General features: G+C 40.4%; 1 protein-coding gene across 9 annotated transcripts in view; it reads right to left on the bottom strand.

Annotated features, from left to right (window-relative positions):
* The window catches only part of SYT16 (synaptotagmin 16), a 318,945-nt gene that overhangs the window by 181,153 nt on the left and 114,050 nt on the right, over positions 1-23,742 (bottom strand). The gene's annotated exons all lie outside the window — the stretch shown is intronic.

Below are 23,742 nucleotides of genomic sequence, written 5' to 3'. Positions count from 1 at the left end.
TTCTAATTAAAACAGCCACAGGCTGAAAGGCAGAGAAACATAGTGGATATAAAAAGAGTACTTGGCTGTGAGTTAGGAGATTCTGGTCTAGTGTACTAACTCTATAACCAGGGTGATATGAGGTGCTGAGGACAGGGTTGTGTCTTGCCTTGGAGATGTCAATGTGCTTTCACATAGATGTGTGACAAATCAGAACACCAGCCTTTATACTATAATGATTATTCCTGGCCAGGAAACTAGAACCAATCTTGTATCTGGGGGTGGATTCACTTAAGATGAAATTACAGATCAAAAGGTTGCTTGGTGAGCAATGAGTAAGAGCAAGAAAAGCTGGATCTTCTCAAGGTCTATTTCCATCCATCTACTAGGTAGATGACTCAGCTGTCTCCTCCTAAGGACTCTCTCACTCAGATTCCAGAATGGCCTTTTAAAATCAGAAGACCCAAACCTCTGGGCAGAGCTAGAACCCACATTGCACATCCTTATTCTTCAACTTTACTTTCTGTATGCCTAAGTCATCACCAGAATCTCCTGGTTTAGGGTTCTCTTCCTATCACTTCAACCACTTTCTTAAAGTTCCACCTCTCTGCTCACCTCACAAAGTTTTTATGATCTTCAAGATTCTGAGCTTGGTACCGTTCCCACTTTAACAAGGATTCCTTCACATATTTTCTGCATTTTTCTCGTGGCTTTAGCTGTCATTGAGTGCTACCAAATATGTCAAATCTCTAATCTGGCACGTCTATCTCTACCAGGATGTCCTGCAGGATTCCTAACATCATCAAGCCTGGGACTTCACTCACTCTCCTCTTCGAAAGTCCTCTGAAACTTCCCAAATATGCACCCACTTCATTCTTAGCGCAGTGCTTCAATCAGACCCTTACCATTCTGAGGCCGGACTGCCGCGAAAGCCTCCAGTTTCAGGTTGTCCTCCATCTCCTTTCCCTTAGAATTTTTTTTTTTTTTAGTTTTTTAAAAGCCTAGCCCAAGTTTTCACCTCCTTAATTTCTCAAAAATATAAGTTGGGTCTCTGATGGAGAGGACTTAGCTAGACTAACCTACTTTGATAAACTTACAGGATAGTGAGGTTCAGATAGAGATGATTTCACGAACATGGCTGAAAAATGATTATTTTACACACATACACTTACGCAGGATACTGCCAGATCCCTCACAACTCCAATCCATTCTACTAACCCCTAATAGAATTAGGTACATGAGCCACAGATACGGTTATACCTAAAAGCTTCTAGGGCTCTCCTCTAAAATTTAAAGCTCAAAATATTATAACATTCAAGACTCTTTCTAAACCAGCCCCAGACCACCTTTCCAGTTTGGTTACCAAGCAGACCTTCCAGATACTTTATGCTTAGCCTCACCAGATTACTCATTTTTCTAAACACACCAAGTACTTCCAAACTTTTGTGCATTGCCTCATAATAATCACTGTCCCTGGAATAAACTTTCTCCACAGGTAAAGTCTTACTCATGTTGTTAGGACCCTCTGGAAAGTCAACGCCTCTACAAAGCCTATCCAAGTCCCACCTGGCAGAAGGGATGAATGCACCCTTTGCACAATGCTTGTGCCTTTACACTAAGCTCATTTAAGTGCATCATTGTTAATTTAATCCAGCTGTTATCCCCACTAGGCTGTAGTTTATTGAAGCCAGAGATGGCATCTTATTATTCATCACCATATTCCTGATGCCTTAATCATAATAGATCCATGTTACTTTAATTGAATAAAAAAGTATAACCTCCAGGATTACATTTTGCTTTAAGTCATTTTATGCACAATAACCCTATCAGTAAACTGTCACTGAATAAGAGTATAGAATGAGATATATCTCTGGAAGATTCAAGAAAATTAATCCCATAAGTAGTGTGTCCTTGTTGGCTCTAACAAGCACATGGCTCTGCTGCTGTTGCCCTACGGTTTAGGTGCCTCAGTGGTTCTGGGGCTGTGTCAACTATCAAATGTGCAGGCTAAGAAAACTATTATCTTAAAACTGTTAATTTAGAAGGAACCCTGGAGGACTTTGACTCAACCCTTCATTTTACACACACACACACACACACACACACACACGAAGGACTAAAGTCAGAGGCCAAAAGATCCACCCAAAATACCCAGCAATATTGTAGCAGAGCTGAGAGCAGAGCCCAGGATTCTCCGTGCATTCTGACAGTACTGGCTTTACCATTCTCTGCTGCTTCTCCCTGAGACCGTCTTATATAGAATCACAGCATCCACTCTTTGCAGCAGTAGTACTCTCCTCCCAACCAAGAACCTCCAACAGCTCACCAAATGAAGGAGGACCTCACTGTATACCACCCTGTCTGACAACCATCGGCATCTGCTTGAATACTTCTGATGGCTGGGAAGCTCATGGCTCTGCCAAGCAGTCCAACCGTTCTTTGTCCACATCTTCTGCTTAGACATCCTTCCTCACAAAGAAAGCCAGCACCAATCCTGCAAATAGCTAAAGACAGTTCTATGCCTCCCCAATTTTTTCTGTAATCTAAACAATTGTAGTTTCTTCAACCATTTCTCAAAACATATGGTTGCGACTCCTAATTTTACTAGTTGCCCTCCTCTGCCCCACAGAATAGGACCTAGTCCTAAACAGTTTTGGGCTTTGAAAAAGAGAACAGAAAGCCTCTGAAAGAGTGTTATTCGGTGCCCATTTCTCTAACTTTCCAATGCAAAATTGCCATTTCCATCAGCTCTGTAGGATGTCTGAGGAGTAATATGTGGGACCCATTAACAGAAAACAGTACCTGAGAATGTTTTCTTTTTTAAAATATATTTTAGGGGTACAAGTACAGGTTTCTTAGATGCATATATTGTGTCATGAAGTCTGGCCTTTTAGATATCACCTGAATAGTGAAAATTGTATCCAACAGGTCATTATTCAGCCCTCACCCGCCTCCTACCGTCCCACCTTTTGGAGTCTCCAACATCTATTATTCCACTCTGCATATCCATGTGTACTTATTGTTTAGCTCCCACTTATAAGTGAGAACATGCAGTATTTGACTTTCTGTTTCTGTGTTATTTCCTTGAAGATAATGGTTTCAGTTCCATCCATGTTGCTGCAAAATACATCATTTCATCCTTTTTTTTTTAATTATACTTTAAGTTCCAGGATACATGTGCAGAACGTGTAGGTTTGTTACATAGGTATACACGTGCCATGGTGGTTTGCTGCACCCAGCAACCTGTCATCTACATTAGGTATTTCTCCTAATGCTATCTCTCCTCTAGCCCCTCATCCCCTGACAGGCCCTGGTGTGTTATGTTCCCCTCCCTGTGTCCATGTGTTCTCATTGATCAACTCCCACTTATGGGTGAGAACATGTGGTGTTTGATTTTCTCTTCATGTGTTAGTTTGCTGAGAATGATGGTTTCCAGTTTCATCCATGTCCCTGCAGAGGACATGAACTCATCCTTTTTTATGACTGCATAGTATTCCATGGTGTATATATGCCACATTTTCTTTATCCAGTCTATCACTGATGGGCATTTGGGTTAGTTCCAAGTCTTTGCTATTGTGAACAGTGCTGCAATAAACATACGTATGCATGTGTATTTATAGTACAATGATTTATAATCCTTTGGGTATATACACAGTAATGGGATTGCTGGGTCAAATTGTATTTCTGGTTCTAGATCCTTGAGGAATCACCACACTGTCTTCTACAATGGTTGAACTAATTTACACTCCCACCAACAGTGTAAAAACGTTCCTATTTCTCCACATCCTTTCTAGCATCTGTTGTTTCCTGACTGTTTAATAATCACCATTCTAACTGGCATGAGATAGTATCTCACTGTGGTTTTGATTTGCATTTCTCAAATGACCAGTGATGATGAGCTTTGTTTCATATGTCTGTTGACCACATAAATGTCTTCTTTTGAGAAGTGTCTGTTCATATCCTTTGCTTACTTTTTGATGGGGTTGTTTTTTTTCTTGTAAATTTGTTTAAGTTCCTTGTACATTCTGGATATTAGCCCTTTGTCAGACAGATAGATTGCAAAAATTTTCTCCCGTTCTGTAGGTTGCCTGTTCACTCTGATGATAGTTTCTTTTGCTGTGCAGAAGCTCTTTAGTTTAATTAATCCCATTTGTTTATTTTGGTTTTTGTTGCCATTGCTTTTGGTGTTTTAGTCTTGAAGTCTTTGGCCATGTCTATGTCCTGTATAGTATTGCCTAGGTTTTCTTCTAGGGTTTGTATGGTTTTAGGTCTTACATTTAAGTCTTTAATCGATCTTGAGTTAATTTTTGTATAAGGTGTAAGGAAGGGATCCAGTTTCAGCTTTCTACATATGGCTACCCAGTTTTCCCAACACTGTTTTTTAAATAGGGAATCCTTTCCCCATTGCTTGTTTTTGTCAGGTTTGCCAAAGATCACATGGTTGTAGATGTATGTGTGGTATTATTTCTGAGGGCTCCGTTCTGTTCCATTGGTCTATATCTCTGTTTTGCTACCAGTACCGTGCTGTTTTGGTTACTGTAGCCTTGTAGTATAGTTTGAAGTCAGGTAGCGTGATGCCTCCAGCTTTGTTCTTTTTGCTCAGGATTGTCTTGACTATATGGGCTCTTTTTTGGTTCCATATGAAGTTTAAAGTAGTTTTTTCTAATTCTGTGAAGAAAGTCAATGGTAGCTTGATGGGGATAGCACTGAATCTACAAATTACTTTGGGCAGTATGGCCGTTTTCACAATATTAATTCTTCCTATCCATTAGCATGGAATGTTTTTCCATTTCTTTGTGTCCTCTCTTATTTCCTTGAGCAGTGGTTTGTAGTGCTCCTTGAAGAGGTCTTTCACACCCCATGTAAGTTGGATTCCTAGGTATTTTATTCTCTTTGTAGCAATTGTGAATGGGAATTCACTCATGATTTGGCTCTCTGTTTGTCTATTATTGGTATAAAGGAATGCTTGTGATTTTTGCACACTGATTTTGTATACTGAGCCTTTGCTGAAGTTGCTTGTCAGCTTAAGGAGATTTTGGCCTGAGATGATGGAGTCTTCTAAATGTACAATCATGTCATCTGCAAACAGAGACAATTTGACTTCCTGTCTTCCTATTTGAATACCCTTTATTTCTTTCTCTTGCCTGATTGCCCTGGCCAGAACTTTCAATATTATCTTGAAAAGGAGTGGTGAGAGAGGGCATTCTTGTCTTGTGCTGGTTTTCAAAGGGAATGCTTCCACCTTTTGCCCATTCAATATGACATTGGCTGTGGGCTTGTCGTAAATAGCTCTTATTATTTTGAGATTCATTCCATCAATGCCTAATTTATCGAGAGTTTTTAGCATGAAGGGGTATTGAATTTTATTGAAGGCCTTTTCTGCATCTATTGAGATAATCATGTGGTTTTTGTCACTAGTTCTGTTTATGTGATCGATTATGTTTATTGATTTGCATATGTTGAACCAGCCTTGCATCCCAGGGATGAAGCTGACTTGATCGTGGTGGATAAGCTTTTTGATGTGCTGCTGGATTCGATTTGCAAATATTTTATTGAGGATTTTCACATCAATGTTCATGAGGGATATTGCCCTGAAATTTTCTTTTTTTGTTGTATCTCAGCCAGGTTTTGATATCAGGATGATGCTGGCCTCATAAAATGAGTTAGAGAGGAGTCCTTCTTTCTCTATTGTTCGGACTAGTTTTAGAAGGAATGGTATCAGCTCCTCTTTGTACCTCTGGTAGAATTCAGCTGTGAATCCGTCTGGTCTTCGGCTTTTTTTGGTTGGTAGGCTATTAATTACTACCTCAATTTCAGAACTTGTTATTGGTCTATTCAGGGATTCGACTTCTTCCTGGTTTAGTCTTGGGAGGGTGTATGTGTCCAGGAATTTATCCATTTCTTCTAGATTTCCTGGTTTATTTGTGTAGGGGTGTTTATAGTATTCTCTGATGGTAGTTTGTGTTTCTGTGGGATCAGTGGTGATATCCCCTTTATCATTTTTTATTGTGTATATTTGATTCTTCTCTCTTTTCTTCTTTATTAGTCTGGCTAGTGGTCTATTTTATTAATCTTTTCCAAAAACCAGTTCCTGGATTCATTGATTTTTTGAAGGGTTTTTCATGTCTCTATCTCCTTCACTTCTGTTCTGATCTTTGTTATGAGAATGTTGTTTTTCAACTGATTTATATTTGATAGAAACCTAAGGATGGAAAACTATTAGATGGAAATACCCAAGAAAAAAATTTAGGGCCAGAATACCCTAGAACGCAAACAAATAAAACTAAAACTTTACAGAATGAATTTAAACATTTCAAGACATTCTTGCCTGTTTTTCTCCTTTCCACCCCCATCTTTAGTCTAGGAAAGCACTCACTAAAATATCAATTCAAAACCAAAAATACTCAGTACATATCATTGACAGGATCACAGTCATCTAAATTCCTGCTGAAATTCTGTTTCAGAATCCCACTGTGAGTCGAAAAACAGAAGAATAAATATATTTCTCAGCTTATCTGACATCTCTCCAAGCTAAACTTTCATTATTTAAACCTAGTGGAGTGTCACTTTGATAATAGAACTGGTATTTTTACTAAAGAGAGTGAAGATTGAATAGAGCCTCTTCTCCAACATGGTAAACTAGCCTGACACCACTCCATCAATAATTTAACTGCTTACTGAGCATCCATTCATGACTGGAACTTGATTTCTAACTTCAAGAAGCTTAATAAGTATTCTCAAGGAAGGTTCTATGTGTGGGAAATTTATTCCACACAAAACAAGACTTGAAAAAGGGACTATAAGGATCAACTATTATAAAATAAGAAATGATTTTAAAGGAGGCCAAGCAACTTAGCAAGAATCACTCCAACAACTTGATGTAAAAACATCCCATTATCTACATCTGTAAGCAATGCCTTATCTAAAATAAAAATAAGACCAACATCTGAAACCTGTAAATTATATAATATTCATTGTTGAGTTGCAGAAAGGCAGTATATTCTGCCAATTTCTGAACATCTTTCATATTCATAAATACATTTGTTTGATTGATGAGTAATCTTTTTATATATGGCCAAAGAAGCCTTGCCAGGCAAAGGCAAAAAATGTCTTCTACCTTTGGATGGATTTCATCTGGCTCCAGATACTTTCCAAAAAGCTTATTGACTTGTATTTAAGACAAATCATTTCAATTATTCACAAACAGAAAATTGAGACCCTGCCCCCCACTTCATTGAGAACTTGTAGTGGGAAGGGGCACCTTTGCACCTGTGGTCATAGCGATGGGGTTTGTCCATTTGGGAAAGGGATGGGGACTGTGGAGGAAGTACTAAAGGGAGCTGCAGAGCTAAGAAGAAAAGAGAGATTCCACTTGACTAGATAAGGGGAAAAAATGAGTGGACTTTGATGCCGCAGGCTGGGGCAAGGGAAGATAGAATGAGAGGTATTGAGCAGAAGGCTTTATCTCATGGAGGATAGGATTGTGCTGGAAAAAGGGAAAAGTAGCAAGAATGTCTCACAAAAGTCACTACGGATTGCAAGAAGAGTCCCAGATTTCAGGGAAGAATGAGAGGGCTACGAATGAAGATTTAGAAAAAAACAACTGAAACTGTCACCCTTCCCCAAGGCAAAGAATAGCCCAAAGAGTGAGGATACTGTTGTAGACCTGAATTATTACTGGTTTATATATGAGCTGAAGCCTGAATGGTAGAGCTGTGAATCTGAGCCCTTGGAGTCCTTGGATGATGAAGCATTTAACGAGGCATCACTAAGGGATAGCTAGTGACTGGTAAAGTCCTGGCAGCGGCTGACCCAAGGCAGGCCATTGGCACAGGGAAAGAGGCTGGCGTTTGTGCAATTAACCCTACTGAGCCAGAGAACCTCACCTTCAACACTGATAGGCATGTGTTTGTCTATAGATCCCAAACTAACATAACAAAAGGAGCACTACCCCTCCCCATTGTAACAAGCCCATCCAAACTTTCCCTTAGATTGTAACTCTTGCTTCCAAATAAGTGGTCCTTCTGCACGGGAAAGGGGCAAATGTCACAGTCTCCCCTAAGGCCCAGGAAGCCTTTCATTTCAGTGGAGTCTGGAAGGGAAGGCGAAGCCTATCTGTGATTATTCAAGCAGATCTGCCCCCAGGCAAGCAAAACATACAGACCTTGTCAACCATTCCGGTTCTCAGTCTGATCTAGGAACAGCTGGTCTGAAGAGCATTCCAGGGAAGCCTGCCCCACCACTCTGTGGGTGACAAAAGGAAAACCTGAGAGGGAGGGAAATGGAGAAGGGGCCAAGCAAGATCTGAATCTCCAGGGAAGCTACTCAGAACAAAGACAAGCAGAATAATAATTATTATACTTTATACTTACATGGCATTTACTATGTGCCAGGCACTTTATGCTCATTTAAATCTGACAAGGGTCCTAAGACATTGAAATTATTATTATTATCACTTAACAGATGAGAAATATACTGAGGCTTAGAGAATGACTTATCCAAAGTTGCAGAATGCTGTGTCAGAGCCAGAATTTTACCCTGGCAGTCTGGCTCAAGACCCTATTTTAATCACTCTGCTATTCTGCCTTATCACAGGTTTTTAAGGGATTTTTTTGTTGTTGTTTATTTGAAGCTAGAATGCAACAGACACTGTCAATAGGGATTCAGTGGCCGTGAGGAGAGCCATTTAGTCTCAAATCAAGAGAGAGGAACAAGAATTTAGAAGCAATAACATGAGGACCTTTAAGCATCAGCCTAAGCCAGTAGATGGAAACAGAAAAAAAAAAAATAGAAATAAAAGGAATGTTACCTCAAAAGCTGAGGTTAAAGAATTCAAAAGTATGTGCTAACCCCGTGAAAAGGACAATAATGAAAACTATGTAGTTGCAACTTAATGCATCTGTTTATTCTGTATATTCTGTTCATCTTTAGAGATTTCCTCACATCATTATAAAAATTATCATGCACATAAACAGTTGACTGCAATAAATATGGTAAGAAATGAGCATTGCCAGAGTTTTTTTGACAAAAAAGGAGAAAGGCTGCTAATTCTAAGATTGGGAGTTGAAAAGCCCCCAGATGACATCAGCCTAAATTCTCCTAGAAAAGAATGACAGGAAGCTGGCTCAGGGAACTTTCTCTGTGGAGGTGACCCATTTTATCACCATAGATAGGACTCAGGTGTACAGTGAGGGCCTGGGATGAGAGGTCAGGGGAGGTGCTTGGCCTCTGTCCTTCCATTTGTCCTTTTTCTTTCCCCTTAGACACTGTGATGGACTGAACTGTGTCTCCCATAAAATTCACAGATTGAAGTCCTAACCCCTAGTACCTCAGAAGGTCACTGTATTTGGAGATAAGGTCTTTAGAGAGAAGATAAAATGAGGGCTTAAAAGTGGGCCCAGATCCAACACGACTGGCATCCTCATAAAAAGAGGAAATCTGGCCACAGGCATGAACACACGTGAAGGAAAGATCGTATGAAGACAGAAGCAGATGGCCATGTAGAGCCCAAGCAAAGAAGCCTCAGAATGGATCCAACCATGCGGACACCTTGATCTCAGACTTCCGTCCTCCAGGACTGTGAGAAAATAGATCTCTGCTGTTGAAGCTTTGCAGTTGGTAGCATTTGTGAAAGCAGCGCTAGTGGACTAATACAGTGTCTTTCGTGAACTGTAGGTGTGCATAGGAGGATTATTTGCTAGCTGTCTCACTGAACAAACATGTGCTTCCTGGCCCTAAAACAGACTGCCAGTTAGTGCTTTGGGGGGATTATGCATCCATCAGGAACAGGAGGAGAGAATAATTAAAGGTCCTCCAGACTTCTATAGCAAAGTTCCCAGACACATAATGCCCTGGTTCATGTCCTTTTTTGTTTTTTTTGTCTTTGTTTTTATTTGAGACCAAGTCTCACTCTGTTGCCCAGGCTGGAGTGCAGTGGCACAATCTCAGCTCACTACAACCTCCGCCTACTGGGTTCAAGCAATTCTCCTGCCTCAGCCTCCCAAGTAGCTGGGATTATAGGCACCCACCACCATGCCCAGCTAATTTTTGTATTTTTAGTAGAGACGAGGTTTCACCATGCTGGCCAGGCTGGTCTCCGGCTCCTGACCTTAAGTGATCCACCCGCCTTGGCCTCCCAAAGTGCCGGAATTACAGGCGTGAGCCACTGCACCCAGCCTCATGTCTGTCCTTTTTATATCCTTTAGGAATTACCACAAAATCCCTTTAGAGTCTGTTTCCACACTCCCTCTGTCCCCTAAATTCATCCTTCTTAGCATCAAACAAAATTCATCTTCACCTGTTTTTTAACCATGTCAGTCCCCCTTAACTGGTGTTAATGGCTTCTCATTAGCTACAATATAAAGCCCAAATTCCTTTGCTTGTCTCTTAAGGATACCCCTTAAATCCTTTTGCTTGTCTCTTAAGGTCAACTCCAGGTTTATCCCACTGTGCCCCCAAAGGAAGCCTTGCAGTTCAACAGAGTTAACAACCTCAGTGCACTGCCCTGGAGAGAGCATTATTTATTCATTTCTAGGCCTCTGGACCTTTAATCCAATCCCCTCCCCAAGAATGCCTTCCTAGTCAAGTCCCCTCCCACCCAGCCAACCCTGAAGGTGAACTGTATGGCACTCCCACACTACTTACCTGGCAAACATCTCGTATCTGGCAAGCTGGGCAGCTGTTTTCTACTTTGTGAAGCCCTTGAAGGCCCACGTCTAATATTCCTTGTATCCTCCCCACCCAGCTCATACAGTGTCTATCACAGGGTTTTGGGTACAGTATCATTCAATAAACACCAGGGAAGCAGATAAGGAGGAAAAGGTGTGAAAGCAGAGCCTGTAGCAATCCCCACCCTGTTTGCGTATCTCATGTCTTAAAAAGTTCTTTATCCTTAGGTAATTAATTGAAAAATTAAACTTATAGTCTAGATATGTGGTCTCATCCCTCCAAGTTTCCTGTCTGAAACACTCTGTGTGTGTGTGTGTGTGTGTGTGTGTGTGTGTGTGTGTGTGTGTGTGTGTGTTGTGGGGTAGGAGGTTGGGGCAACAGAAGAGGCCTCAGATGAAAGTTAAAATGGGTATTCCTCAATGGACTGTAAACTACTCAAAGGCAGGACACTCATATGCCATTTTGACCCTTATACTTGTATAAGCAGGTATTCTGTCAATATGTGTGACTGACACGTAGACACATGGATCAATTATAAGCCTGACCATAAACATGGGAGTCCCTGGGGTTTCCCACTGCCAAGGTAGGGACAAGTTTCCATCCTTCCTCTTTCCTCTAGTTCTCTAACCCAACAAAGCCAAATGCCACATCATATCTGGGAAGCCTGGTGCCTAATGCTGACTTCCATTTCTGCCACTGAAACAACAATAATCTCTTATTGAAAATTGTCCCAACACTCTTCAGATCTCCATGGAAAGGCAAGTGGGGCTTCCTGCCCATCCACAGTGGCTGTACATCAAGAAATTACCCTGACTGGTCCTGAGATCATTAGAGACTTTGTCAGCAAATGCTTCAGTAATTTTAACCAGAAAGGCAGAGGAGCAGTGGAGATTGAGCACAGGTCGGAGTTGGAAACTGATAAATAAAATCTAAAAGCTAAGTAGGTCTTATAGCTCCTATGCACCTTACTTTCAAAGGACTTCCCCTCATAATTGGCAAAGTAAGGAAGTTAGTCTTCCCCCAGGGCAAAGGATTGCCTTTTCTTTTCAAGAACTCACTAAACCAATTAACTCTGTTAAACAAAGAGAGAAAACATTTCAAACTGCAAGGCATGGTTGCCATTAACACTGGCCTTGCTCCAGCAATTACAAATGATAACCAACTTTAAAAATCATGATGAACTACTGCTTCAAAGCAAAATCACTTTAAAGCAAATGTAAACTTTGAAGCTCTTAGAAATAGAATCACAGAGACATCACCACCCACTGGGAAATCCCTGCTCCAGCCAGCCCAGCTTCCACTGAAGCAAGTGATAGCACCGTTCCTGGCACAGTCTTTTTTGCTGGCTTTTGTTGTCTGTAAGACAAGTTCATGCTTATGCTGGACAGCTGATGAGGATTTTTAGTCCTTGTAAATTCACCAACGAGAACAATTTGTTCAGATTTCACAAAACAAGGATGCACGGGTACCCCTTGTGACATCAGGTATAAATGCTGCCATTTTTAGAAAACCTGAAAACAGGTTGAATTGTTCAAGGAAGGGAACATGCCAGGCCCAGCAGCCTGAGGGTGATGAAAAGTTGCCGAGGATGGTACCTGGACTTGTGACCCTCTCTCTGGGAGCGTCAAAGAGCTAAGGCAATCATGTAAAGGAACATGGCTATAGAGGCAGACACAGAACGGAGGAGGGGACAGACAGGTGGCACAGGGAGCAGAGAGAAAGGCCAGGGGGATGTGGAAAATGAAGAGAGAAAAAGTGATAGAGGAGGTGCAGCAACATCATTACATTCTAAAATGCAAATTCTCTATGGAATCTCGGGACAATTATGGCAGGACCTCTTCCCTGTGTTATGCCTAATCAAAATAAGAAATGTATTTCTGTGACGTTACCACTGATGATTAGTGAACTCATTAGCCGCCCTGTGGCACTGGGAGTCAGTCACCTCCAGTTGATAGAATGATGCTCTGCCCTATGTATCCCCCAGCAGCCGGAACAAATTTAAAATGATCTAGTATCAACTTTTTCATTTCTACTAAACCATAGTTATCAGTACTTTTTTCTTTGCTGGGAAATCATGGCAGAAAATGATGACTCCTCATGCATTGCTATGGAAACCCTAAAACTTCCTCTAGAAACCATCAAAAAGAGGCAGCGCATAACCCCACTCTGACTCTCAATCACGATTCTCTCCAAGGAAGAAAACTGAAAATCAGATGGATTCATTCCGAGTTCCTTTTTCCAATCAAACAGATGGGATTTAGATAAGCTCTTAAAGCAAATTGTGATTCATATAATAATATGTAAACTATCTCAAATCTCAGAGGTTTTTTTCTAAAGAAGATTCCAATAATTAAAGCAGTGCTATACAACTGAAATTCCATTAAAGCAATATAGTTAGACACAAGTTTCTCAGAGCTAAAATATTTACAAACCCTGGCTGAAGGGTCAGAATACTTGCGCCCTTTACTCAATGTATTAAAACATTGATGATCATGAAAAAATGTACTATTAAAACATATAACAAAATTTTTTCATATGTTCTTATTTAATGATTTCTAAAATACATTCAAAAGAACCTACTATGTGCTTACCACGATGCAAAGCAAGATCAAGAACAAACTAACCATAATTACTATTAGAAACATCCTTCTAAGTCTACCGACTTAGAGCCCACATGGGACGCATCCAGGTGAAGGTCCTAAATTCACAGGCCAAACACTTTCCCAACGAAACTCTAGGTTGAAGGGAAACTACCATGTGTCGACTCTGTGCTTGGTCAGTTTCACCACCCCAACAACTAGATCGGTTTTCTTAACCTGACTGGTATAGATCAGGACACACAGGCTTAGAGAATGACCAAGCTGCCCATTGGTTACAAAGCCCCAGTTAGGTGAAGAGCCAGGCTAGGCCAGCACCAGCGACCAAGGCTTAGGACTTTTCTGCTGCAGGCAGCAGAATGACTCTGTCTAAAAAATGCAACCAAACTATAATGAAAAAATATGCAAAGACCACCAGATAGAAAGAAAAGGGAACAAATAAGACATGAAAAGGGCCAGAATGAGGACAGTGTGGGCATCTGCGTAGGAGAAATTAATGGGAGCCACTGTCGGCGTGAATCAGCTTCAATCACTGCAGGGCCTTGAGTTCCCCTCTTGAAAGGTCATGCTGACCTCTTGGCTGGAGGAGCAAGGCCATCTGATTGACAGCCCCACCCAAACTGCCTGCGATGGAAAGTAGTGCCGCCCCCAAGTAAAATTAGAGGGGAAAAAGGAATGGGCAAAAAGAAATAACTGTGGAAGGTGATGGATATATTAATTTGCTTGCCTGTGGTAATCATTTTCCTATACATATCAAAATATCATGTTGCGCACCTTAAATTTATGCAATAAATAAATTTTGAAAATAAAAAGGAAGAAGGAATGAAAATACTCTTTCGCAAAACTGTACTGAGTTCACGATAATAAAATTGCCATAATGTACCCAAACCACAAAGTTTTAAACTCTGGGAAGTGTATTGCAAGTCCACTTTGTTTTCACTACGGGTTACAAATGAATTAAACAGAGCAGAGTCATCTTCAAATAATGGGATTTTAGATCTGAAAGGAACCTCAGAGGTCAACTAGAACAATTCTATCACTTTGCGGGTAAGGAAACAGGATTTGTCCCAGGTTCCACAAGCTAGTGAGAGGCAGAACTAGAATGGAGCTTGCCTCAGTCCAGACCAATCTCTGCCCACTATGCTGCATCCAACGCTTTTGGGTCACCACAATAAAATCTCAATGTGGTGAAATAACTTAGTCATCTCCTTATAGCACTGGCTATAATAATACATCTAAGCACGTGCTACCCACAAGTGTAGTCCCAAACCACATCATTTCTTCCCAGAGTTTCCTTTGCATAACAGTGCCTCAATTCTGGTACTACATGTCAGTTTAGGATTTACACATTCATAAAGCATTCTACATTTTTTATCATACAGAGGTTTTCTCAGGCTGAATCACCACTTTAACAACAAAAAAAGAAACTTGAGATGATTAACATTTAATGGGGACTTGTTGACTTGCCATGTACTTTTTAAGCCATTTACATATAGGTCCAAAAAAATGTAAGCAGAGAATTATTTGAAGAAATAGAAAAATAGAAATCAACTAAATGTCAAAATGAAAGAAAGGTTGAATCAAATGATAGTATATGTATGTGATTTAAAAAGCAAACAAAAAAAGTTTATACAATCATGAATGTTATAAGCATAGAAATATCTCATAAGTTGGTTGAATGAAAAGTTTATTCAGACAGACAAAGTATATGCAGCAAAATCTTTATTTCCACAAAAACAATAGTAATACATGAATGTATGTGTGCATATATATATGACTATGTACATGTATACATACATATATACACACACTCTCATATATAAATATACACACAAATATGCATGTGTACGTGTGTACATATATGTATAGATACACATACACACAATTTGTATTAAAATGCTAATTTGGAGAATAGGGAAATAGAATATAAGTATTTTTAAATATTCTCCTTATTTTCTATTCTTCTAGTATACACTGTTTTTTTCTTAAATAGAAAATAACTTATTTTGTAAATGTCCAAACGCTTTGCCAGCTAGGCAGTACTCCACTGTGTCTGATAACCTAACCCTCACTATCTACCCTGAGCCATCATACTAACAGGAACAGTGCTGGCCTCTGCACACAACTAGCCCTTTAGCTGGGAAGGGGCCACATTGTGAGTGCACACTCTCCCAGAGACTAGGGCAAGAGGAGGTAAATGGTGACCAGAACAGCTCAACTCTGAAAAGGACAGCTTTGTTTTGTTTCTCCTGGCATCTCTTTTGTTTCAGAGTCCATGGATTGACCAGAACAGCTCTTCACCCTTGGACTTTTGAGAGAAAAATCACATAACTGTACTATACAGTCCTACAGTCAGGGATGAGTATAGGGTAGAGGCTGGGAAAACAGGGTGAAAGAGTCAGGTTTGATTATTCCAACTTTCACTGATTTTATTTTGTAATTTTAGGGACACTAAGTGAGACCTCTTGCTTCAGATTCAGATACCTTCTTTCTATAGCCAGAATCTTTGTGAAAACAGACAATGGGAAAGGAGCTCTGTGTCTGTCTCTTCCCCTCCTCCCGGCTCTCATCTCTGACAGGCAGCATGGTGATTTAACTGTCAGCACTAAGTGGCACATCTTCTTTCAAGGGGCTCCACGGAACACTCCATAAACTGACAAAAGAATATAACAAACAAACAAGTGCCTGAAAGCTTTTGTGTTTCCATGGCAACTAGACTGGCTTTCCCAAACTCACCTGTCAAAGATATTCCACCAAAAAAGAGAATGTAGCTAACAATACACCTGATATCTTATTAATGCTTTTGTATATAGCTGATCAATGTTTACAAAAACAGCCAAAGCTAACTATGACCATGTCACAACTATACTGGACTGGGCAGTTGATTTTTACTCTTAATTTTGAGTGAGCAGAGATGTCAGGCTGGTCCATTCAACAGGCATTTATGGGACTCACTCCCTGCCATATAAAATGCAGCACCTACATACATGAGGCATGAGTAGCTTAATCTCATGAGCAGATAAGTTCTGAAGCAAAGATGGGGAAGGGGTGTAAGGGAGAGAGAAGATCTATCTGTGTGCCCCATGTCAAGTCTCCTTTCAGACTCTGATGTGGTTTGGCTCTGTGTCCCCACCCAAATCTCATCTCTAATTGTAATCTCCATAATCCCCACGTGTTAACGGAAGGAACCGGTAGGAAGTGATTTGATCATGGGGGTGGTTTCCCCCATGTTGTTCTCATGATAGTGAGTGAATTCTCACGAGATCTGATGGTTTTATAAGGTTTAATATTTCCTCCTTCACACGTTCTCTCTCACCTGCTGCCATGTAAGATGTGCCTGCTTCCCCTTCCACCACGATTGTAAGTTTCCTGAGGCCTCCCCAGCCATGTGGAACTGTGGGAAATTAAAGCTCTTTTCTTTATAAACTACTCAGTCTCAGGCAGTTCTTTATAGCAGTGTGAAAACAGACTAACACAGACTCCTATCAGAAATCAGAAGCCTGTAAACACTGAAGGGGGCCATGGGTCCACCCTTGGTTTCCAGCATTTGGTGTAGTCAGAAAGGCGAGGCCAACCCTGAGACTTTTCTGAGGAGCAATGGTACCAGTCCTCTGGAGGGATGGTAAGAGGGTATCTCGGTTATGAAGGAGCTGTGTGTGCTGGTTGGTGGCCACAGTGCCCAGTGTGTGTTCAACTGGTTAAAGCAGTGTCCACTTCCACAGTAAAATTGTCCTCTGGTCACCTTTGATGTCAAGCTCTCTAGTCTTCCCATTAATTCAAAAGATCCAAGAGCAGGAAGGTCAACTTAAGAAAAGGACACTGTTGGTGGTACTGCGAACTGGTACAATTCTCCTTCAGGGCAGTTTTCTAATACATATCAAATACCATTAACATTCCAGAGTCTTTGACCCAGTTATGACACTTAAAGAATTTATTCTAATGGGTGCAGCACACCAACATGGCACATGTATACATATGTAACAAACATGTACATTGTGCACATGTACCCTAAAACTTAAAGTATAATTTAAAAAAAAGAATTTATTCTAAGGAAATGATCCTAGATGTACACACGGATACGGCAAAGATATTAATTGCAGGGCTGTTCACAATAGGGAAAAAATGGAAACAACCTAAAAGTTCAATATGAGACAGGCACTAAGTTTTAGTACAGTCACACAAAGGCATTTCATGCAGCCATTAAAAGGGCTGTAGAAAAACATTTGTACTACTATACTAAATGAAGAGTGGGTTTTGAAACATAAAATATAGACGTAGGCATATGAATAACTAGAAAGCTATACATCAAAATAATAAAAATAATCATCTCTGAGTGTCTTCCTTGTGGACTTTTTTTCATTTATCAAGTTGGCTACAATAAAATGCTATCACATAATTTAAAAAACAAGGGAATATTTTTAAAAAAAGAAAATAAATAAGAGGAAGAATATGTGTTTGGCTCCACCCTGTTCCTAGGAAAGTATATGCAAAATACAACCAATTGACTTTTAATCTATCTCCTCTAAGAAAGAATCCTGACTTGGACTAACGTGCTGCAAAATGGGCTGTTTTCATTTATTCATTATTTACTAATTTCCTCCTATTTACAAAGTTGAGGTGCTGCATAGACAGTGTGGAGGTAGGGGAGCCACTGAAAGCCTTGAAGACAAGAAAGTAATATGAGATCTGCATGTGCATTGGAATGGGGCACGCCAGAGGTAGGTAGACAAGTATGTTTTCTATTGCTGCTGTAGCAAATTATCACAAACTTAGTAGCTTAAAAGAGTACACATTTATTATCTTACAGTTCTGTAGGTCAGAAGTCCAAAATGGGTCTCACCAGGCTAAGAGCAAGGTGTGAGGAGGGCGGCATTCCATTCTGGAAGCACTAAAAGAGAATCCATTTTCTTATCTTTTCCTGCCTCTACAAGTGGCTCAAATTCCTTGGCTCATGGTCCCTTTCTCTGTGTTCAAACCCAGCAGCAACAGCTAGTGGAGTTCTTCTTATTCTGACCTCTTTGTCTGCTTCCCTCTTCCACTTGCATAGACTCGTAATTATATTGGTCCCACCTGGACAACCTAGCATGCTTTCCCTATTTAAAGGCCAGTTGATTAGCAACCTTAATTACCCATTGTCATGTAACCTAACATATTCACGGGTCCTGGGGATTAGGATGTGAACATCTTGAGGGGATGTGGGGCACTATTCGGCCTACTAGAACCAGTTAAAAATCATTACAATGTTCCAGATGAGAGCCAGAAGGATGGCAATGGCCAGAGGGAAGGGGTGGAGAAGGCAGTTCCAACAGATGTTAAGGTTGAAACTTCTAGGATTTGGTGGTGGTCAGATATGCAAAGTGACTTGCAGCCTAGCTGCCAGGTGACAGCTGTGACCCCTCACAGAGACCGGGGACACATGCAAAGGACCAGGTGAGAGAGGGAGATAATGTGATACACATGCAGAACCGGAGGTGCTCATGGGATGTCTGGGTACACATGGCTCTGTGAACAGGTGGTCTGGAGGGAGGACTAGCTGGAGAAAAAGAAATAGGAGACAGCGGCATAAAACTCATGGATAAAGTGAGAGATAGGAGCAGATCAAGCCATCTGCTCTAGTATGAATCACATGGAAAGAACAGAAAAGCCTGCCTTTATGAATATAAGCATCTTGTACTCAGCATCCACAGGTTTAGAAGCCCTAGATAAGATGGGAGCACCACATGGGTCAGGAAGGATTGTTCTCAAGGTGGATTAAGCAAGCTGGCCCCTTCCTTGCTCAATTAAAGCCAGAGGGAAAAGTGCCTTATGTTTCCATAGTTTTAAAGTACTTCTGTGACCTAACCACAGCATGTAACCGCCTTATATACAAATTGACCTAGTGAACTATGTGATTATGCAAAGGCTACACTCTATTTCAGCAGTCTTGCCCACTCTTTCAGTTTTAAAAAAAGGCAATTAAGCAACATTTAAAACCATATTTAAGCCATCAAAAGTTTTCAATCACCCTGATAACAAATTTTGAAACTCCTTTGCTATGATATTACCCTTTTAGAAACATGCATAGAGAAAAATAAGAAAACCAATTTGATTACCCAAACTCAGCTTCTCACAACACATTCTCCAGAGGCATCAATGCTCCAGCAATGCAGTAGAAACAAACATCTAAGATATTTCAGACATGCCTTCACTGTAAATTCAGGGATCAAAGGCAAAAGAAAAAAGTTTTATCAATTTTGGTTTTGCCCAACTACTGCTTAAACAAGTATTCTTCGCTGAAACATTTAAAATCCAGAAAGAGGCAGGGGGGTGTTGCTAGGCACGACCGCCAGGTTAATATCCCTTGCACATCTTTTTGTGAATCTCTCCTCTTCACCTGACTTGTACGCATCCTCCCCTACAAACAACATAAACACTGTTCTCTGTTCCTGTCCATCTCTCTGTGTGAAACTTTATAAACACCTAGAATTGTATTTCATAAAATTCAAACAACTCAAACCTCCAGCGACTCCAACAGGGTTTTTCTAGTCGGCCAAACCTGAGGGGTTAGTGAGCAGGCTTGACCAACAAATTTCACAGAAGCTGCTCCACCAGCTGTTACAGAGATGCACTGAGCATAGCTAGATGAACTGACTACATTAAAACAGCCTGAACTGTCCTTACTAGTAATCCCCGGATCACTCTTCCTTTGCGCCTCAAAATGGAGAGAAAAACTGAACTAAGCCAGCGCTGAAGAGGTGAACCAGCAGAAATGTGTTTAGCATGAGGATTTTTCATAGATATTTAGCAATGTTCTTGCTCCATGGTACAAAGTGAATTTTCCCCTGCACACACAGGTTGTCACTAATGACTATGCACACAAGAAGTGTCAGGCTTGTGCCTACTAAATCACCTTTCTTCCTGCAGGAGATGGTGCTTTGGGACGTGCTTGTATCCATATTTATGTACTTATCCTCATTATCGTGTTCCTGATAACAAGCTGTGTGTTATGCCCTAGCCTCAAAAGGAAGTAATGCTCAGTTCTTAACCCAGGTTATTTAAAAAATAACCAGACACCTCCGGTGTGCTTATGAACAGAAGAGTAGCCGATATCTACAGACTTAAGCCCCTCTAATAGCAAAGAAGCAAGCTCTGTAAATGAGAACAAAATATAATTGCCACTGCCTGTTTCTGCCAATCCCAGAAGACTGGGCTTCTCACCTAGGTATAAAATTATCAGGTAAATGCCTGATCATGTTGCCATGGGATTTCTGGTGACTAGAGATCACTAATCCTTCTACACACCCTCTCTGGACTAGGTATTCAGACACACAAAAAGGAAGCTTTACATAGGCTCACTTAGCTCAAAGACATATATGCCAAGGTCAAGACTATGTTAAAAGCTGAAAACAAGCACAAGAGAGCAAAATTTCAGTTATGTCCTTTTTTCCTGCCAATTGTTCCTCAGCAAACAGATTTCTAGCACCTACTTTCTTTAAGTAAGTGCCCCTGATGTCCATTCCTATCTCTTAGGAGGACAAAGCAAATCAATTCCACTGCAGCTCCAGTCAACATCCCTTCCGCACCTTCCCACCTCTAGCCTCTGTCTAGCTCCGCCTTTCAACCCCTCCATTTTCTATAACGCTCAGGTGAACTCGTATGATACAGATCCATAAGGGGTTTGAACGTGCAACAGAAGTCCCAATTTAAGAGAAAACAAATAGGTTAAATATCAAACTTACACCTATTACAGTTCTTGTACTATTTTCAAAGTAAACTAGCCCCTTCCCTCAGAATATCAAAGGTAGCCTGAGGACTGTTCAGAACAACCAACTTACCCAGCTCTCTGGAACTTTCACGACTGCAAAGCAAGTTAAATCAGGCATGATATTTCCTTGAGAAAGTTGATTCAATTGAGGCTACCTAGTACTTCCTGGAAAAGCACCTCCACCTCCCCTTCTGACAATAGGTTATTAACTTTTTTCTAACTCTAAGTCATAATGACTTCTTGCTCTCCTTGGAGTTAATAATACGTACCCCAACTGTGCAAAACTACAGTTCCCACCTAGCAGGGGTAAAGGAAAGCCAGCTGCTTACTTGAGTGTGAGACTCACCAAAGGAATGTTTGCTAACGAGGAGGTAGAGAAACTGGTCTGACTCACCATGATAGCTATTACAACCTTCTGCCTTAATAATTTAATCATTTTTAAAAAAACACATAACCACCTGTTCAATGGCATTATTAGTTCTGTCTTTATGGAAAAAAAATTATCCTGATAAATTTGCTGCAAATTATTATTCATTTGCTGTCAAACTGTAAGTAATTATTCCCTTTAGGGAACAGACGTAATTTGCTGCCCTGACTAAACTCAGACTCTGGCCATAAATATTTTGGTTAATAAAAAAAGTGCTTTCTCTTATTTGTGCCTAAAGCTCCTACAATAAAAGGCCAGTGCAGGATCACAGCTGGGATGCTGATGAAGACAAAATGCCTAGTCTCCTGTGAATATCGTAACCTGGAATAAAAATAGATTACTTCCCAAGTATTCATCACTCATTTTTTCACTGAATAGCTTTATAGAGCCTCAGGCTGAGATGAAGTCATGCTTCCTGGAATTTAAAACCAAGAGGGTCACAGAAGCTAAAAATCACTGCTTTTGCATAGGTAAAACTGTGAAGCCAGAGGCAATAGCTGGGCTGTTACTCTGTGAACACTAAAAAAGTGAAGTTATGTGGGATGAAGGACCACTGTTGCTGAGTTGTAACAGATTTTTAATTTTCCTGTTTCATACAGGAGGAGTCCTATAATTACAGCTGAGTCTTTGTTACAGGATTACTAATTAGTCTATTTCACCTAAGTAAAAAAGAAAACTAGTATTTTATTTTTGTACATGTTTTTAAAAAGCATAGAAACTCAGAGTTATAGAAGACCCCACAATAGTAGTTTTTATCTCTGGAGCTAAGGACACCCTCTGAAATTGAAAGCCCTGAACCCTCTACTGGCACGGTGGGGGGTGAGGGGGAGGGGACCCACAAACGAAATTGTGTAAATATATTCATAGAATGTATTCATGTCCCCTTAAAATTCACCTAAAAAGCCCTTTGAGGTCCTCAAAGTCCAAGTTAAGAATTTCCACTTCAGAGGTAATATCTGGCCACTGCCTCAGTCCAATTCTCCCACGAGACCAATACAGAAAAACAGTATCTCTTTCACATTATAGCTCTTTAAAGAGTCCAAGGTGCTGTCCTTCCAACTGACCTTAATTAGACATGATTTTTACACTCTTATTCTCCTGGTCATATGAGTTTCTTCCCAAAGCACAGAAGCAGAATGTTCTAGAAAATGAAGGAGCATGCCTTGAAGTGAGTTCCCCCATCACTCATTCCCCATACAGAGACTGAATTCTCACTAGCTAAGGGTGTTGCAGAAAAGATGCAAGAATCCAGACTAAACTATATTCAAATGTCTGTTTGTCTATGTCCTTCATAGGGGTGGCAATAAAAACTAAACACTGTGTTTCCCATGAGTTTCAACCAGACAGAACACATACTCTAACTTTGACTCTTTGCATTAATTTGGGCTGAGTAAGCCTTATTTTTAGCCCCAAGAAAGCAAATTCCTTCTAGCATCTAATGTCTAGATTTTTTGGAAGTCACAACTTGACTTCTATTGAGTTCTCAGTCTATGAAACCCCGATATCTCCCACACATATGCTGCTAAGTCATAGCACTCACCATTCCTGGTGACCATTTATTCATTTAGACCATATATTGTTATTGACAGCATGTCATGTACCAAGCATAATCCAGACATATAGCCAGGTTTAAGGCAGAAGAAGTCTCTGCCCTCACAGAGTTTACACAGTGGTCTTACACAATCTGAACCATGACCCTGGTCTTAGATTTTCCAAGTTTTCCTTTGGCTTTTACATTCTTGTGAAATCTCCACCTTTTCCTTGAGGGAAAAATACCACCAGTTGTGTGTAGGCCCCACACACAGCTTTCAGATAATTCTTCCAGGAATTCTCTTTCACCTTCAAGTAAGAGATTCTGATTTATTCGATTTAGGTGAAAAGGGAGAGGAACATAATCATTGCATCATAAGATGTTAGAAGAAAATAAGGCCAAAACGTGAAAGATGGTCAAAATAAAGCCTAACCAGGAAATTTTCATAAGAGAACACATGTTCTCTGTACAAGGAAAACTGTGTATGCATTTCTAAAAATCTTAGAGAAGAAACCCCCTTTTTTGTACATTAATTACAATGAGACTAAGCAATGCTAAATAGTTTCTGAAGTAATCTTGAAAAGTATTTGTTTTCCACATTTTAATGCTAAGAATATAATTAGCTACTTAAAAGCAAATGCTAATACACCATTTTGTGTCCACGTTGGACACTCTTTGCACAACACATGATTTGATACTAATCTATGCCAAGATTTTCCTCTACAGTCACAAATTAACTAAAACTGGCCACAGGAATTCCTTTCTTACTGCCAAAAAGCTCTCTTTTCAGGCTTAA

Source organism: Gorilla gorilla, chromosome 15 (genome assembly GCF_029281585.2).
Source record: "Gorilla gorilla gorilla isolate KB3781 chromosome 15, NHGRI_mGorGor1-v2.1_pri, whole genome shotgun sequence".
NCBI lineage: Eukaryota > Metazoa > Chordata > Mammalia > Primates > Hominidae > Gorilla > Gorilla gorilla.
This window is presented reverse-complemented; position numbering and strand designations above follow the sequence as displayed.